At 49.6% G+C, this 9,414-nt stretch overlaps 29 non-coding genes across 29 annotated transcripts; all 29 read right to left on the reverse strand.

The window, feature by feature from the left end:
* Positions 1–41: 41 nt before the first annotated feature.
* Positions 42–160, reverse strand: LOC147955134 (5S ribosomal RNA). Its single transcript, XR_015613011.1, has one exon. It is a non-coding gene; the product is annotated as a 5S ribosomal RNA (ribosomal RNA).
* A 209-nt stretch (positions 161–369) lies between these two features.
* On the reverse strand, positions 370–488 carry LOC147955135 (5S ribosomal RNA). Its single transcript, XR_015613013.1, has one exon. It is a non-coding gene; the product is annotated as a 5S ribosomal RNA (ribosomal RNA).
* Positions 489–697: 209 nt separating this feature from the next.
* Positions 698–816, reverse strand: LOC147955136 (5S ribosomal RNA). The gene has a single exon (XR_015613014.1). It is a non-coding gene; the product is annotated as a 5S ribosomal RNA (ribosomal RNA).
* Positions 817–1,025: 209 nt separating this feature from the next.
* On the reverse strand, positions 1,026–1,144 carry LOC147955137 (5S ribosomal RNA). The gene has a single exon (XR_015613023.1). It is a non-coding gene; the product is annotated as a 5S ribosomal RNA (ribosomal RNA).
* A 209-nt stretch (positions 1,145–1,353) lies between these two features.
* Positions 1,354–1,472, reverse strand: LOC147955138 (5S ribosomal RNA). The gene has a single exon (XR_015613034.1). It is a non-coding gene; the product is annotated as a 5S ribosomal RNA (ribosomal RNA).
* A 209-nt stretch (positions 1,473–1,681) lies between these two features.
* On the reverse strand, positions 1,682–1,800 carry LOC147955139 (5S ribosomal RNA). The gene has a single exon (XR_015613045.1). It is a non-coding gene; the product is annotated as a 5S ribosomal RNA (ribosomal RNA).
* A 209-nt stretch (positions 1,801–2,009) lies between these two features.
* Positions 2,010–2,128, reverse strand: LOC147955140 (5S ribosomal RNA). The gene has a single exon (XR_015613049.1). It is a non-coding gene; the product is annotated as a 5S ribosomal RNA (ribosomal RNA).
* A 209-nt stretch (positions 2,129–2,337) lies between these two features.
* On the reverse strand, positions 2,338–2,456 carry LOC147955141 (5S ribosomal RNA). The gene has a single exon (XR_015613050.1). It is a non-coding gene; the product is annotated as a 5S ribosomal RNA (ribosomal RNA).
* A 209-nt stretch (positions 2,457–2,665) lies between these two features.
* LOC147955142 (5S ribosomal RNA) lies at positions 2,666–2,784 on the reverse strand. The gene has a single exon (XR_015613051.1). It is a non-coding gene; the product is annotated as a 5S ribosomal RNA (ribosomal RNA).
* A 209-nt stretch (positions 2,785–2,993) lies between these two features.
* Positions 2,994–3,112, reverse strand: LOC147955143 (5S ribosomal RNA). The gene has a single exon (XR_015613052.1). It is a non-coding gene; the product is annotated as a 5S ribosomal RNA (ribosomal RNA).
* A 210-nt stretch (positions 3,113–3,322) lies between these two features.
* On the reverse strand, positions 3,323–3,441 carry LOC147955144 (5S ribosomal RNA). The gene has a single exon (XR_015613053.1). It is a non-coding gene; the product is annotated as a 5S ribosomal RNA (ribosomal RNA).
* Positions 3,442–3,650: 209 nt separating this feature from the next.
* LOC147955145 (5S ribosomal RNA) lies at positions 3,651–3,769 on the reverse strand. The gene has a single exon (XR_015613055.1). It is a non-coding gene; the product is annotated as a 5S ribosomal RNA (ribosomal RNA).
* A 209-nt stretch (positions 3,770–3,978) lies between these two features.
* Positions 3,979–4,097, reverse strand: LOC147955146 (5S ribosomal RNA). Its single transcript, XR_015613056.1, has one exon. It is a non-coding gene; the product is annotated as a 5S ribosomal RNA (ribosomal RNA).
* Positions 4,098–4,306: 209 nt separating this feature from the next.
* LOC147955147 (5S ribosomal RNA) lies at positions 4,307–4,425 on the reverse strand. Its single transcript, XR_015613057.1, has one exon. It is a non-coding gene; the product is annotated as a 5S ribosomal RNA (ribosomal RNA).
* Positions 4,426–4,634: 209 nt separating this feature from the next.
* On the reverse strand, positions 4,635–4,753 carry LOC147955148 (5S ribosomal RNA). The gene has a single exon (XR_015613058.1). It is a non-coding gene; the product is annotated as a 5S ribosomal RNA (ribosomal RNA).
* Positions 4,754–4,962: 209 nt separating this feature from the next.
* Positions 4,963–5,081, reverse strand: LOC147955149 (5S ribosomal RNA). Its single transcript, XR_015613059.1, has one exon. It is a non-coding gene; the product is annotated as a 5S ribosomal RNA (ribosomal RNA).
* Positions 5,082–5,290: 209 nt separating this feature from the next.
* Positions 5,291–5,409, reverse strand: LOC147955150 (5S ribosomal RNA). The gene has a single exon (XR_015613060.1). It is a non-coding gene; the product is annotated as a 5S ribosomal RNA (ribosomal RNA).
* Positions 5,410–5,618: 209 nt separating this feature from the next.
* On the reverse strand, positions 5,619–5,737 carry LOC147955151 (5S ribosomal RNA). The gene has a single exon (XR_015613061.1). It is a non-coding gene; the product is annotated as a 5S ribosomal RNA (ribosomal RNA).
* A 209-nt stretch (positions 5,738–5,946) lies between these two features.
* LOC147955152 (5S ribosomal RNA) lies at positions 5,947–6,065 on the reverse strand. Its single transcript, XR_015613062.1, has one exon. It is a non-coding gene; the product is annotated as a 5S ribosomal RNA (ribosomal RNA).
* A 209-nt stretch (positions 6,066–6,274) lies between these two features.
* Positions 6,275–6,393, reverse strand: LOC147955153 (5S ribosomal RNA). Its single transcript, XR_015613063.1, has one exon. It is a non-coding gene; the product is annotated as a 5S ribosomal RNA (ribosomal RNA).
* A 209-nt stretch (positions 6,394–6,602) lies between these two features.
* On the reverse strand, positions 6,603–6,721 carry LOC147955154 (5S ribosomal RNA). The gene has a single exon (XR_015613064.1). It is a non-coding gene; the product is annotated as a 5S ribosomal RNA (ribosomal RNA).
* Positions 6,722–6,930: 209 nt separating this feature from the next.
* Positions 6,931–7,049, reverse strand: LOC147955155 (5S ribosomal RNA). The gene has a single exon (XR_015613066.1). It is a non-coding gene; the product is annotated as a 5S ribosomal RNA (ribosomal RNA).
* A 209-nt stretch (positions 7,050–7,258) lies between these two features.
* On the reverse strand, positions 7,259–7,377 carry LOC147955156 (5S ribosomal RNA). The gene has a single exon (XR_015613067.1). It is a non-coding gene; the product is annotated as a 5S ribosomal RNA (ribosomal RNA).
* A 209-nt stretch (positions 7,378–7,586) lies between these two features.
* LOC147955157 (5S ribosomal RNA) lies at positions 7,587–7,705 on the reverse strand. Its single transcript, XR_015613068.1, has one exon. It is a non-coding gene; the product is annotated as a 5S ribosomal RNA (ribosomal RNA).
* Positions 7,706–7,913: 208 nt separating this feature from the next.
* LOC147955158 (5S ribosomal RNA) lies at positions 7,914–8,033 on the reverse strand. The gene has a single exon (XR_015612946.1). It is a non-coding gene; the product is annotated as a 5S ribosomal RNA (ribosomal RNA).
* A 209-nt stretch (positions 8,034–8,242) lies between these two features.
* Positions 8,243–8,361, reverse strand: LOC147955159 (5S ribosomal RNA). Its single transcript, XR_015613069.1, has one exon. It is a non-coding gene; the product is annotated as a 5S ribosomal RNA (ribosomal RNA).
* A 209-nt stretch (positions 8,362–8,570) lies between these two features.
* LOC147955160 (5S ribosomal RNA) lies at positions 8,571–8,689 on the reverse strand. Its single transcript, XR_015613070.1, has one exon. It is a non-coding gene; the product is annotated as a 5S ribosomal RNA (ribosomal RNA).
* Positions 8,690–8,898: 209 nt separating this feature from the next.
* On the reverse strand, positions 8,899–9,017 carry LOC147955161 (5S ribosomal RNA). Its single transcript, XR_015613072.1, has one exon. It is a non-coding gene; the product is annotated as a 5S ribosomal RNA (ribosomal RNA).
* Positions 9,018–9,225: 208 nt separating this feature from the next.
* On the reverse strand, positions 9,226–9,345 carry LOC147955162 (5S ribosomal RNA). Its single transcript, XR_015612944.1, has one exon. It is a non-coding gene; the product is annotated as a 5S ribosomal RNA (ribosomal RNA).
* Positions 9,346–9,414: the final 69 nt, after the last annotated feature.

The following is a 9,414-nucleotide window of genomic DNA, read 5'->3' on the forward strand; positions in this document are numbered from 1 at the left end:
TGAGCTTTCTTTTGCACGCCGCGCAAAAAAATTTTAAAAAGGGAATGCAACACGAGGACTTCCCAGGAGGTCACCCATCCTAGTACTACTCTCGCCCAAGCACGCTTAACTTCGGAGTTCTGATGGGATCCGGTGCTTTAGTGCTGGTATGATCGCATCCGACATGTTACCCCCGTCTTCGTCCCTTATGCTTGCCCCTCCCAGCTCCACTACAAAGACGATCGTACTTTGCTTTCCCCGCCGCTACACGCGTGAATAATGACCAACGAGCTAAAACTTACCGCAAACGTGCAAAATAATAAAACGTGGTAAATATATGTCGCGGCCGTGAGCTTTCTTTTGCACGCCGCGCAAAAAAATTTTAAAAAGGGAATGCAACACGAGGACTTCCCAGGAGGTCACCCATCCTAGTACTACTCTCGCCCAAGCACGCTTAACTTCGGAGTTCTGATGGGATCCGGTGCTTTAGTGCTGGTATGATCGCATCCGACATGTTACCCCCGTCTTCGTCCCTTATGCTTGCCCCTCCCAGCTCCACTACAAAGACGATCGTACTTTGCTTTCCCCGCCGCTACACGCGTGAATAATGACCAACGAGCTAAAACTTACCGCAAACGTGCAAAATAATAAAACGTGGTAAATATATGTCGCGGCCGTGAGCTTTCTTTTGCACGCCGCGCAAAAAAATTTTAAAAAGGGAATGCAACACGAGGACTTCCCAGGAGGTCACCCATCCTAGTACTACTCTCGCCCAAGCACGCTTAACTTCGGAGTTCTGATGGGATCCGGTGCTTTAGTGCTGGTATGATCGCATCCGACATGTTACCCCCGTCTTCGTCCCTTATGCTTGCCCCTCCCAGCTCCACTACAAAGACGATCGTACTTTGCTTTCCCCGCCGCTACACGCGTGAATAATGACCAACGAGCTAAAACTTACCGCAAACGTGCAAAATAATAAAACGTGGTAAATATATGTCGCGGCCGTGAGCTTTCTTTTGCACGCCGCGCAAAAAAATTTTAAAAAGGGAATGCAACACGAGGACTTCCCAGGAGGTCACCCATCCTAGTACTACTCTCGCCCAAGCACGCTTAACTTCGGAGTTCTGATGGGATCCGGTGCTTTAGTGCTGGTATGATCGCATCCGACATGTTACCCCCGTCTTCGTCCCTTATGCTTGCCCCTCCCAGCTCCACTACAAAGACGATCGTACTTTGCTTTCCCCGCCGCTACACGCGTGAATAATGACCAACGAGCTAAAACTTACCGCAAACGTGCAAAATAATAAAACGTGGTAAATATATGTCGCGGCCGTGAGCTTTCTTTTGCACGCCGCGCAAAAAAATTTTAAAAAGGGAATGCAACACGAGGACTTCCCAGGAGGTCACCCATCCTAGTACTACTCTCGCCCAAGCACGCTTAACTTCGGAGTTCTGATGGGATCCGGTGCTTTAGTGCTGGTATGATCGCATCCGACATGTTACCCCCGTCTTCGTCCCTTATGCTTGCCCCTCCCAGCTCCACTACAAAGACGATCGTACTTTGCTTTCCCCGCCGCTACACGCGTGAATAATGACCAACGAGCTAAAACTTACCGCAAACGTGCAAAATAATAAAACGTGGTAAATATATGTCGCGGCCGTGAGCTTTCTTTTGCACGCCGCGCAAAAAAATTTTAAAAAGGGAATGCAACACGAGGACTTCCCAGGAGGTCACCCATCCTAGTACTACTCTCGCCCAAGCACGCTTAACTTCGGAGTTCTGATGGGATCCGGTGCTTTAGTGCTGGTATGATCGCATCCGACATGTTACCCCCGTCTTCGTCCCTTATGCTTGCCCCTCCCAGCTCCACTACAAAGACGATCGTACTTTGCTTTCCCCGCCGCTACACGCGTGAATAATGACCAACGAGCTAAAACTTACCGCAAACGTGCAAAATAATAAAACGTGGTAAATATATGTCGCGGCCGTGAGCTTTCTTTTGCACGCCGCGCAAAAAAATTTTAAAAAGGGAATGCAACACGAGGACTTCCCAGGAGGTCACCCATCCTAGTACTACTCTCGCCCAAGCACGCTTAACTTCGGAGTTCTGATGGGATCCGGTGCTTTAGTGCTGGTATGATCGCATCCGACATGTTACCCCCGTCTTCGTCCCTTATGCTTGCCCCTCCCAGCTCCACTACAAAGACGATCGTACTTTGCTTTCCCCGCCGCTACACGCGTGAATAATGACCAACGAGCTAAAACTTACCGCAAACGTGCAAAATAATAAAACGTGGTAAATATATGTCGCGGCCGTGAGCTTTCTTTTGCACGCCGCGCAAAAAAATTTTAAAAAGGGAATGCAACACGAGGACTTCCCAGGAGGTCACCCATCCTAGTACTACTCTCGCCCAAGCACGCTTAACTTCGGAGTTCTGATGGGATCCGGTGCTTTAGTGCTGGTATGATCGCATCCGACATGTTACCCCCGTCTTCGTCCCTTATGCTTGCCCCTCCCAGCTCCACTACAAAGACGATCGTACTTTGCTTTCCCCGCCGCTACACGCGTGAATAATGACCAACGAGCTAAAACTTACCGCAAACGTGCAAAATAATAAAACGTGGTAAATATATGTCGCGGCCGTGAGCTTTCTTTTGCACGCCGCGCAAAAAAATTTTAAAAAGGGAATGCAACACGAGGACTTCCCAGGAGGTCACCCATCCTAGTACTACTCTCGCCCAAGCACGCTTAACTTCGGAGTTCTGATGGGATCCGGTGCTTTAGTGCTGGTATGATCGCATCCGACATGTTACCCCCGTCTTCGTCCCTTATGCTTGCCCCTCCCAGCTCCACTACAAAGACGATCGTACTTTGCTTTCCCCGCCGCTACACGCGTGAATAATGACCAACGAGCTAAAACTTACCGCAAACGTGCAAAATAATAAAACGTGGTAAATATATGTCGCGGCCGTGAGCTTTCTTTTGCACGCCGCGCAAAAAAATTTTAAAAAGGGAATGCAACACGAGGACTTCCCAGGAGGTCACCCATCCTAGTACTACTCTCGCCCAAGCACGCTTAACTTCGGAGTTCTGATGGGATCCGGTGCTTTAGTGCTGGTATGATCGCATCCGACATGTTACCCCCGTCTTCGTCCCTTATGCTTGCCCCTCCCAGCTCCACTACAAAGACGATCGTACTTTGCTTTCCCCGCCGCTACACGCGTGAATAATGGACCAACGAGCTAAAACTTACCGCAAACGTGCAAAATAATAAAACGTGGTAAATATATGTCGCGGCCGTGAGCTTTCTTTTGCACGCCGCGCAAAAAAATTTTAAAAAGGGAATGCAACACGAGGACTTCCCAGGAGGTCACCCATCCTAGTACTACTCTCGCCCAAGCACGCTTAACTTCGGAGTTCTGATGGGATCCGGTGCTTTAGTGCTGGTATGATCGCATCCGACATGTTACCCCCGTCTTCGTCCCTTATGCTTGCCCCTCCCAGCTCCACTACAAAGACGATCGTACTTTGCTTTCCCCGCCGCTACACGCGTGAATAATGGCCAACGAGCTAAAACTTACCGCAAACGTGCAAAATAATAAAACGTGGTAAATATATGTCGCGGCCGTGAGCTTTCTTTTGCACGCCGCGCAAAAAAATTTTAAAAAGGGAATGCAACACGAGGACTTCCCAGGAGGTCACCCATCCTAGTACTACTCTCGCCCAAGCACGCTTAACTTCGGAGTTCTGATGGGATCCGGTGCTTTAGTGCTGGTATGATCGCATCCGACATGTTACCCCCGTCTTCGTCCCTTATGCTTGCCCCTCCCAGCTCCACTACAAAGACGATCGTACTTTGCTTTCCCCGCCGCTACACGCGTGAATAATGGCCAACGAGCTAAAACTTACCGCAAACGTGCAAAATAATAAAACGTGGTAAATATATGTCGCGGCCGTGAGCTTTCTTTTGCACGCCGCGCAAAAAAATTTTAAAAAGGGAATGCAACACGAGGACTTCCCAGGAGGTCACCCATCCTAGTACTACTCTCGCCCAAGCACGCTTAACTTCGGAGTTCTGATGGGATCCGGTGCTTTAGTGCTGGTATGATCGCATCCGACATGTTACCCCCGTCTTCGTCCCTTATGCTTGCCCCTCCCAGCTCCACTACAAAGACGATCGTACTTTGCTTTCCCCGCCGCTACACGCGTGAATAATGGCCAACGAGCTAAAACTTACCGCAAACGTGCAAAATAATAAAACGTGGTAAATATATGTCGCGGCCGTGAGCTTTCTTTTGCACGCCGCGCAAAAAAATTTTAAAAAGGGAATGCAACACGAGGACTTCCCAGGAGGTCACCCATCCTAGTACTACTCTCGCCCAAGCACGCTTAACTTCGGAGTTCTGATGGGATCCGGTGCTTTAGTGCTGGTATGATCGCATCCGACATGTTACCCCCGTCTTCGTCCCTTATGCTTGCCCCTCCCAGCTCCACTACAAAGACGATCGTACTTTGCTTTCCCCGCCGCTACACGCGTGAATAATGGCCAACGAGCTAAAACTTACCGCAAACGTGCAAAATAATAAAACGTGGTAAATATATGTCGCGGCCGTGAGCTTTCTTTTGCACGCCGCGCAAAAAAATTTTAAAAAGGGAATGCAACACGAGGACTTCCCAGGAGGTCACCCATCCTAGTACTACTCTCGCCCAAGCACGCTTAACTTCGGAGTTCTGATGGGATCCGGTGCTTTAGTGCTGGTATGATCGCATCCGACATGTTACCCCCGTCTTCGTCCCTTATGCTTGCCCCTCCCAGCTCCACTACAAAGACGATCGTACTTTGCTTTCCCCGCCGCTACACGCGTGAATAATGGCCAACGAGCTAAAACTTACCGCAAACGTGCAAAATAATAAAACGTGGTAAATATATGTCGCGGCCGTGAGCTTTCTTTTGCACGCCGCGCAAAAAAATTTTAAAAAGGGAATGCAACACGAGGACTTCCCAGGAGGTCACCCATCCTAGTACTACTCTCGCCCAAGCACGCTTAACTTCGGAGTTCTGATGGGATCCGGTGCTTTAGTGCTGGTATGATCGCATCCGACATGTTACCCCCGTCTTCGTCCCTTATGCTTGCCCCTCCCAGCTCCACTACAAAGACGATCGTACTTTGCTTTCCCCGCCGCTACACGCGTGAATAATGGCCAACGAGCTAAAACTTACCGCAAACGTGCAAAATAATAAAACGTGGTAAATATATGTCGCGGCCGTGAGCTTTCTTTTGCACGCCGCGCAAAAAAATTTTAAAAAGGGAATGCAACACGAGGACTTCCCAGGAGGTCACCCATCCTAGTACTACTCTCGCCCAAGCACGCTTAACTTCGGAGTTCTGATGGGATCCGGTGCTTTAGTGCTGGTATGATCGCATCCGACATGTTACCCCCGTCTTCGTCCCTTATGCTTGCCCCTCCCAGCTCCACTACAAAGACGATCGTACTTTGCTTTCCCCGCCGCTACACGCGTGAATAATGGCCAACGAGCTAAAACTTACCGCAAACGTGCAAAATAATAAAACGTGGTAAATATATGTCGCGGCCGTGAGCTTTCTTTTGCACGCCGCGCAAAAAAATTTTAAAAAGGGAATGCAACACGAGGACTTCCCAGGAGGTCACCCATCCTAGTACTACTCTCGCCCAAGCACGCTTAACTTCGGAGTTCTGATGGGATCCGGTGCTTTAGTGCTGGTATGATCGCATCCGACATGTTACCCCCGTCTTCGTCCCTTATGCTTGCCCCTCCCAGCTCCACTACAAAGACGATCGTACTTTGCTTTCCCCGCCGCTACACGCGTGAATAATGGCCAACGAGCTAAAACTTACCGCAAACGTGCAAAATAATAAAACGTGGTAAATATATGTCGCGGCCGTGAGCTTTCTTTTGCACGCCGCGCAAAAAAATTTTAAAAAGGGAATGCAACACGAGGACTTCCCAGGAGGTCACCCATCCTAGTACTACTCTCGCCCAAGCACGCTTAACTTCGGAGTTCTGATGGGATCCGGTGCTTTAGTGCTGGTATGATCGCATCCGACATGTTACCCCCGTCTTCGTCCCTTATGCTTGCCCCTCCCAGCTCCACTACAAAGACGATCGTACTTTGCTTTCCCCGCCGCTACACGCGTGAATAATGGCCAACGAGCTAAAACTTACCGCAAACGTGCAAAATAATAAAACGTGGTAAATATATGTCGCGGCCGTGAGCTTTCTTTTGCACGCCGCGCAAAAAAATTTTAAAAAGGGAATGCAACACGAGGACTTCCCAGGAGGTCACCCATCCTAGTACTACTCTCGCCCAAGCACGCTTAACTTCGGAGTTCTGATGGGATCCGGTGCTTTAGTGCTGGTATGATCGCATCCGACATGTTACCCCCGTCTTCGTCCCTTATGCTTGCCCCTCCCAGCTCCACTACAAAGACGATCGTACTTTGCTTTCCCCGCCGCTACACGCGTGAATAATGGCCAACGAGCTAAAACTTACCGCAAACGTGCAAAATAATAAAACGTGGTAAATATATGTCGCGGCCGTGAGCTTTCTTTTGCACGCCGCGCAAAAAAATTTTAAAAAGGGAATGCAACACGAGGACTTCCCAGGAGGTCACCCATCCTAGTACTACTCTCGCCCAAGCACGCTTAACTTCGGAGTTCTGATGGGATCCGGTGCTTTAGTGCTGGTATGATCGCATCCGACATGTTACCCCCGTCTTCGTCCCTTATGCTTGCCCCTCCCAGCTCCACTACAAAGACGATCGTACTTTGCTTTCCCCGCCGCTACACGCGTGAATAATGGCCAACGAGCTAAAACTTACCGCAAACGTGCAAAATAATAAAACGTGGTAAATATATGTCGCGGCCGTGAGCTTTCTTTTGCACGCCGCGCAAAAAAATTTTAAAAAGGGAATGCAACACGAGGACTTCCCAGGAGGTCACCCATCCTAGTACTACTCTCGCCCAAGCACGCTTAACTTCGGAGTTCTGATGGGATCCGGTGCTTTAGTGCTGGTATGATCGCATCCGACATGTTACCCCCGTCTTCGTCCCTTATGCTTGCCCCTCCCAGCTCCACTACAAAGACGATCGTACTTTGCTTTCCCCGCCGCTACACGCGTGAATAATGGCCAACGAGCTAAAACTTACCGCAAACGTGCAAAATAATAAAACGTGGTAAATATATGTCGCGGCCGTGAGCTTTCTTTTGCACGCCGCGCAAAAAAATTTTAAAAAGGGAATGCAACACGAGGACTTCCCAGGAGGTCACCCATCCTAGTACTACTCTCGCCCAAGCACGCTTAACTTCGGAGTTCTGATGGGATCCGGTGCTTTAGTGCTGGTATGATCGCATCCGACATGTTACCCCCGTCTTCGTCCCTTATGCTTGCCCCTCCCAGCTCCACTACAAAGACGATCGTACTTTGCTTTCCCCGCCGCTACACGCGTGAATAATGGCCAACGAGCTAAAACTTACCGCAAACGTGCAAAATAATAAAACGTGGTAAATATATGTCGCGGCCGTGAGCTTTCTTTTGCACGCCGCGCAAAAAAATTTTAAAAAGGGAATGCAACACGAGGACTTCCCAGGAGGTCACCCATCCTAGTACTACTCTCGCCCAAGCACGCTTAACTTCGGAGTTCTGATGGGATCCGGTGCTTTAGTGCTGGTATGATCGCATCCGACATGTTACCCCCGTCTTCGTCCCTTATGCTTGCCCCTCCCAGCTCCACTACAAAGACGATCGTACTTTGCTTTCCCCGCCGCTACACGCGTGAATAATGGCCAACGAGCTAAAACTTACCGCAAACGTGCAAAATAATAAAAGTGGTAAATATATGTCGCGGCCGTGAGCTTTCTTTTGCACGCCGCGCAAAAAAATTTTAAAAAGGGAATGCAACACGAGGACTTCCCAGGAGGTCACCCATCCTAGTACTACTCTCGCCCAAGCACGCTTTAACTTCGGAGTTCTGATGGGATCCGGTGCTTTAGTGCTGGTATGATCGCATCCGACATGTTACCCCCGTCTTCGTCCCTTATGCTTGCCCCTCCCAGCTCCACTACAAAGACGATCGTACTTTGCTTTCCCCGCCGCTACACGCGTGAATAATGGCCAACGAGCTAAAACTTACCGCAAACGTGCAAAATAATAAAACGTGGTAAATATATGTCGCGGCCGTGAGCTTTCTTTTGCACGCCGCGCAAAAAAATTTTAAAAAGGGAATGCAACACGAGGACTTCCCAGGAGGTCACCCATCCTAGTACTACTCTCGCCCAAGCACGCTTAACTTCGGAGTTCTGATGGGATCCGGTGCTTTAGTGCTGGTATGATCGCATCCGACATGTTACCCCCGTCTTCGTCCCTTATGCTTGCCCCTCCCAGCTCCACTACAAAGACGATCGTACTTTGCTTTCCCCGCCGCTACACGCGTGAATAATGGCCAACGAGCTAAAACTTACCGCAAACGTGCAAAATAATAAAACGTGGTAAATATATGTCGCGGCCGTGAGCTTTCTTTTGCACGCCGCGCAAAAAAATTTTAAAAAGGGAATGCAACACGAGGACTTCCCAGGAGGTCACCCATCCTAGTACTACTCTCGCCCAAGCACGCTTAACTTCGGAGTTCTGATGGGATCCGGTGCTTTAGTGCTGGTATGATCGCATCCGACATGTTACCCCCGTCTTCGTCCCTTATGCTTGCCCCTCCCAGCTCCACTACAAAGACGATCGTACTTTGCTTTCCCCGCCGCTACACGCGTGAATAATGGCCAACGAGCTAAAACTTACCGCAAACGTGCAAAATAATAAAACGTGGTAAATATATGTCGCGGCCGTGAGCTTTCTTTTGCACGCCGCGCAAAAAAATTTTAAAAAGGGAATGCAACACGAGGACTTCCCAGGAGGTCACCCATCCTAGTACTACTCTCGCCCAAGCACGCTTAACTTCGGAGTTCTGATGGGATCCGGTGCTTTAGTGCTGGTATGATCGCATCCGACATGTTACCCCCGTCTTCGTCCCTTATGCTTGCCCCTCCCAGCTCCACTACAAAGACGATCGTACTTTGCTTTCCCCGCCGCTACACGCGTGAATAATGACCAACGAGCTAAAACTTACCGCAAACGTGCAAAATAATAAAACGTGGTAAATATATGTCGCGGCCGTGAGCTTTCTTTTGCACGCCGCGCAAAAAATTTTAAAAAGGGAATGCAACACGAGGACTTCCCAGGAGGTCACCCCATCCTAGTACTACTCTCGCCCAAGCACGCTTAACTTCGGAGTTCTGATGGGATCCGGTGCTTTAGTGCTGGTATGATCGCATCCGACATGTTACCCCCGTCTTCGTCCCTTATGCTTGCCCCTCCCAGCTCCACTACAAAGACGATCGTACTT

Source organism: Triticum urartu, unplaced genomic scaffold (genome assembly GCF_056163025.1).
Source record: "Triticum urartu cultivar PI428250 unplaced genomic scaffold, HENAU_Tu73 scaffold1, whole genome shotgun sequence".
Taxonomy (NCBI): domain Eukaryota; kingdom Viridiplantae; phylum Streptophyta; class Magnoliopsida; order Poales; family Poaceae; genus Triticum; species Triticum urartu.